A 6,142-nucleotide genomic window follows, 5' to 3' on the forward strand; every position below is an offset into this window, starting at 1 on the left:
GGCACCTGGTTGGGCGTTTAACGCCCAAAGAGGTAGCATTTTGGGCGTTAAACGCCAGAATGTATACCATTCTGGGCGTTTAACGCCAGGATGGTGCTAGGGGGAAGATTTTGTTTTCAAAATCAATTTTTTTCAAGTTTTCAAAGTTTTTCAAAACCAAATCTTTTTCAAATCATATCTTTTCAATCAAATGTTTTCAAAATCAATTTCTTTCCCTTTTCAAAGATACTTACTAACAATTAATGATTTGATTGAACATTTTTTGCCTTTTCCATGAAGGAAGATTTTATGTTTGAATCATATCTTTTCTTGTTAGGCAAGTCACTCATTTTCAAAATCAAATCTTTTAAAATTGTTTTCAAATCATATCTTTTAAAAATTATTTTCACATCATATCTTCTCAATCACATCTTTTTAAACCATAACTTTTCAATCAATTCTTTTCAATCACATCTTTTTCAAATTAGTTTTCAATCAAATCTTTTTAATTTCTAATTTCAAAATCTTTTTCAAAAATCACTTGATTTCTTTTCCACTTTGAGTTTTCGAAAATTATCAATCAAATTTTCAAAATGTTTTCAAAAATCTTTTGATTGAATTTTCGAAAATTCTCTTCCCTCTTCCTCACATCCTTCTATTTATGGAGTACCACTCCTTCTTAATGCACAATTCGAACCTTATCTAATTAAAGTTCAAATTCTTCTTCTCCTTCTTCTTACTATTTCTCTTTTCCTCTGACACTTCAAGGAATCTCTATACTGTGACATAGAGGATTCCACATTCTCTTTTTCTCTTCTCTTTCATATGAGCAGGAGCAGAGACAAAGGCATTCTTGTTGAAGCTGATCCTGAGCCTGAGAGAACCTTAAAGAGAAAGCTAAGAGAAGCTAAAGCACAACTCTCTTTAGAGGACCTGACCGAATTCTTCAAAGAAGAAGAACACATGGCAGCCGAAAACAACAACAATGCCAACAATGCAAGGAAGGTGCTGGGTGACTTTACTGCACCTACTCCTGATTTCTATGGGAGAAGCATCTCTATCCCTGCCATTGGAGCAAACAACTTTGAGCTTAAGCCTCAATTAGTTTCTCTAATGCAACAGAATTGCAAGTTCCATGGACTTCCAATGGAAGATCCTCATCAGTTTTTAGCTGAGTTCTTGCAAATCTGTGACACAGTCAAGACTAATGGGGTTGACCCTGAGGTCTATAGACTGATGTTATTCCCTTTTGCTGTAAGAGACAGAGCTAGAATATGGTTGGATTCTCAACCTAAAGAAAGCCTGGACTCTTGGGAAAAGCTAGTCAATGCCTTCTTGGCAAAGTTCTTTCCACCACAAAGATGGAGTAAGCTTAGAGTGGAAGTCCAAACCTTCAGACAGAAGGATGGAGAATCCCTCTATGAAGCTTGGGAAAGATACAAACAATTAATCAGAAGATGTCCCTCAGACATGCTTTCTGAATGGAGCATCATAGGTATTTTCTATGATGGTCTCTCTGAACTATCTAAGATGTCCTTGGATAGCTCTGCTGGAGGATCTCTTCATCTGAAGAAGACGCCTACAGAGGCTCAAGAGCTGATTGAAATGGTTGCAAATAACCAATTCATGTACACTTCTGAAAGAAATCCTGTGAACAATGGGACTAGTCAGAAGAAAGGAGTTCTTGAGATTGACACTCTGAATGCCATACTGGCTCAGAACAAGATATTGACTCAAAAAGTCAATTTGATTTCTCAAAGTCTGTCTGGAGTGCAAAATGCACCAAACAGTACTAAGGAAGCTTCATCTGAGGAAGAAGCTTATGATCCTGAGAACCCTTCAATGGAAGAGGTGAATTACCTAGGAGAACCCTATGGAAACACCTATAATTCTTCATGGAGAAATCACCCAAATTTCTCATGGAAGAATCAAGAGAGACCTCAACAAGGTTTCAATAATAATAATGGTGGAAGAAACAGGCCTGGCAACAACAAGCCTTTTCCATCATCTTCTCAGCAACAGACAGAGAGTTCTAAGCAGAATACTTCTGACTTAGCAACAATGGTCTCTGATCTAATAAAGACCACTCAAAGTTTCATGAATGAAACAAGGTCCTCCATTAGGAATTTGGAAGGACAAGTGGGTCAGCTGAGTAAGAAAGTTACTGAACTCCCTCCTAGTACTCTCCCAAGTAATACAGAAGAAAATCCAAAAGGAGAGTGCAAAGCCATTAACATGGCCGAATTCTGGGAGGAAGGAGAGGCAGTGAACGCCACTGAGGAAGACCTCAATGGGCGTGCACTGGCCTCCAGTGAGTTCCCCAATGAGGAACCATGGGAATCTGAGACTCAAAATGAGACCACAAAGATTCCATTGGACTTACTCCTGCCATTCATGAGCTCTGATGAGTATTCTTCCTCTGAAGAGGATGAGTATGTCACTGAAGAGCAAGTTGCTAAATACCTTGGAGCAATCATGAAGCTAAATGACAAGTTATTTGGAAATGAGACTTGGGAGGATGAACCACCTTTGCTCACCAAAGAACTGGATGACTTGTCTAGGCAGAAACTGCCTCAAAAGAGGCAGGATCCTGGGAAGTTTTCTATACCTTGTACCATAGGCACCATGACCTTCAAGAAGGCCTTGTGTGACTTAGGGTCAAGTGTAAACCTCATGCCCCTCTCTGTAATGGAGAAATTAGGGATCTTTGAGGTGCAAGCTGCTAGAATCTCATTAGAGATGGCAGACAATTCAAGAAAACAAGCTCATGGACTTGTAGAGAATGTTTTGGTGAAGATTGAAGACCATTACATCCCTACTGATTTCATAGTCCTAGAGACTGGGAAGTGCATGGATGAATCCATCATCCTTGGCAGACCCTTCCTAGCCACAGCAAAGGCTGTGATTGATGTTGATAGAGGAGAGTTGATCATTCAAGTGAATGAAAAATCCTTGGTGTTTAAGGCCCAAGGACATCCCTCTATCATCATGGAGAGGAAGCATGAAGAGCTTCTCTCAAAACAGAGCCAAGCAGAGCCCCCACAGTCAAACTCTAAGTTTGGTGTTGGGAGGCCACAACCAAACTCTAAGTTTGGTGTTGAACCCCCACATTCAAACTCTAAGTTTGGTGTTGGGAGGTTCCAACACGGTTCTGAGTATCTCTGAGGCTCCATGAGAGTCCTCTGTCAAGCTAATGACATTAAAGAAGCGCTTGTTGGGAGGCAACCCAATGTTTTATAGTTAACTATTTCCTTTTGTTATTTTATCTTTTTTGTAGGTTGATGATCATAAGAAGTCACAAAAACAATGAAAAAAGCAAAAACAGAATGAAAAAACAGGAAGAAAAACAGCACACCCTGGAGGAGAAGAAGCTGGCGTTCAAACGCCAGTAATGCTAGCTGTTGGGCGTTTAACGCCCAGTCTGGCACCATTCTGGGCGTTTAACGCCAGAAAGGGGCACCAGACTGGCGTTAAACGCCAGAAAAGGGCAACAACCTGGCGTTAAACGCCAGGAATGGGCACCAGCCCGGCGTTTAACGCCAGAAATAGCTCAAAACGTGATTTTGAGCAACAATTGGTGCAGGGATGACTTTTCCTTGACACCACAGGATCTGTGGACCCCACAGGACCCCACCATCTCTCTCTCTCTTCTTCCCCCATTCACCAATCACCTCAATACCTCTTCCCCAAAAACCCTTCACCTATCAAATCCCATCTTTCTCTTCACCACTCACACCCATCCTTCATAAATCCCCACCAACCTCACCCTTCAAATTCAAACCACTTTCCCTCCCAAAACCCACCCATAATGGCCGAACCCACTACCATCTCCCTCTTCCTCATTTCTTCTTCTTCTACTCTCTTCTTTCTTCTTTTGCTCGAGGACGAGCAAACATTTTAAGTTTGGTGTGGTAAAAGCGTTGCTTTTTCATTTTTCCATAACCATTTATGGCATCCAAGGCCGGAGAAACCTCTAAAAAGAGGAAGGGGAAGGCAAAAGCTTCCACCTCCGAGTCATGGGAGATGGATAGATTCCTCTCAAGGGTGCATCAAGACCACTTCTATGAAGTTGTGGCCTTGAAGAAGGTGATCCCCGAGGTCCCCTTTTCACTCAAAAAGGGTGAATATCCGGAGATCCGCCATGAGATCCGAAGAAGAGGTTGGGAAGTACTTACCAACCCCATTCAACAAGTCGGAATCTTGATGGTTCAAGAGTTCTATGCCAATGCATGGATCACCAAGAACCATGACCAAAGTGTGAACCCGAATCCAAAGAATTATCTCACTATGGTTCGGGGGAAATACTTGGATTTTAGTCCGGAGAGTGTGAGGGTGGCGTTCAACTTGCCTATGATGCAAGGAGACGAGCATCCTTACACTAGAAGGGTCAACTTTGATCAAAGGTTGGACCAAGTCCTCACAACCATATGTGAAGAGGGCGCACAATGGAAGCAAGATTCAAGAGGAAAGCCGGTTCAATTGAGAAGGCATGACCTCAAGCCCATGGCTAGAGGATGGTTAGAGTTCATACAACGCTCAATCATTCCCACTAGCAACCGGTCCGAAGTTACCATAGACCGGGCTATCATGATCCATAGCATCATGATTGGAGAAGAAGTGGAAGTTCATGAGGTTATAGCCCAAGAACTCTACAAGGTGGCGAACAAGACCTCCACTTTGGCAAGGTTAGCCTTTCCTCATCTCATCTGTCACCTCTGTTATTCAGTTGGAGTTGACATAGAAGGAGATACCCCCATTGATGAGGACAAGCCCATCACTAAGAAGAAGATGGAGCAAACAAGAGACCCCTCTCACCATGAGATCCCTGAGATTCCTCAAGGGATGCACTTTCCTCCACAAAACTATTGGGAGCAACTGAACACCTCCCTAGGAGAGTTGAGTTCCAATATGGGACAACTAAGGGTGGAGCATCAAGAACACTCCATTCTCCTCCATGAAATTAAAGAAGACCAAAGAATCATGAGGGAGGAGCAACAAAGACAAGGAAGAGACATTGAGGAGCTCAAGCACTCCATAGGACCTTCAAGAGCAAGAAAGAGCCGCCATCACTAAGGTGGACCCGTTCCTTGATTTCCTTGTTCTTTATTCTTCTGTTTTTCAAATTTTTGTGCTTATGTTATCTATGTTTGTATCTTGTGATCATTAGTGTCTTAGTGTCTATGCCTTAAAGTTATGAATGTCCTATGAATCCATCACCTCTCTTAAATAAAAACGTGCTTAATTGAAAAGGAAAGAATTGCATGAATTCTGAATTTTATAATAGTTTAATTATTTTGATGTGGTGGCAATACTCTTGTTCTCTGAATGTATGCTTAAACAGTGCATATGTATCTTGAATTTGTGGTTCATGAATGTTGGCTCTTGAAAGAATGATGAAAAAGGAGACATGTTACTGAGGATCTGAAAAATCATTAAAAATGATTCTTGAAGCAAGAAAAAGCAGTGAATACAAAAAAAAAAAGGAAAGCAAAAGAAAAAAAAACGAAAAAAAATAGAAGGAAAGAAAAGAAAGAAAAAAAAAAAGAAGGAATAAAGTTGTGATCCAAGGCAATAAGAGTGTGCTTAAGAACCCTGGACACCTCTAATTGGGGACTTTAGCAAAGCTGAGTCACAATCTGAAAAGGTTCACCCAATTATGTGTCTGTGGTATGTATGTATCCGGTGGTAATACTGGAAGACAGAGTGCTTTGGGCCACGGCCAAGACTCAATAAGTAGCTGTGTTCAAGAATCATCATACTTAACTAGGAGAATCAATAACACTATCTGGATTCTGAGTTCCTAAAGAAGCCAATCATTCTGAATTACAAGGGATAGAGTGAGATGCCAAAACTATTCAGAGACAAAAAGCTAAAAGCCCCGCTCATCTAATTAATACTGATCTTCATAGATGTTTTTGGAGTTCATTGCATATTCTCTTCTTTTTATCTTATTTGATCTTCAGTTGCTTGGGGACAAGCAACAATTTAAGTTTGGTGTTGTGATGAGCGGATAATTTGTACGCTTTTTGGCACTGTTTTTAGTATGTTTTTGGTAGTTTTAGTTGAGTTTTTATTATATTCTTATTAATTTTTAGTTAAAATTCACTTTTCTGGACTTTACTATGAGTTTGTGTGTTTTTCTGTGATTTCAGGTATTTTCTGG

At 40.6% G+C, this 6,142-nt stretch overlaps 1 non-coding gene across 1 annotated transcript; it reads right to left on the reverse strand.

Annotated features, from left to right (window-relative positions):
- Window positions 1-1,347: 1,347 nt before the first annotated feature.
- LOC130942534 (small nucleolar RNA R71) lies at window positions 1,348-1,455 on the reverse strand. Its single transcript, XR_009071101.1, has one exon. It is a non-coding gene; the product is annotated as a small nucleolar RNA R71 (small nucleolar RNA).
- Between the last annotated feature and the right edge of the window lie 4,687 nt (window positions 1,456-6,142).

The sequence above is a fragment of the Arachis stenosperma genome, chromosome 7 (assembly GCF_014773155.1).
Source record: "Arachis stenosperma cultivar V10309 chromosome 7, arast.V10309.gnm1.PFL2, whole genome shotgun sequence".
Taxonomy (NCBI): Eukaryota; Viridiplantae; Streptophyta; class Magnoliopsida; order Fabales; family Fabaceae; genus Arachis; species Arachis stenosperma.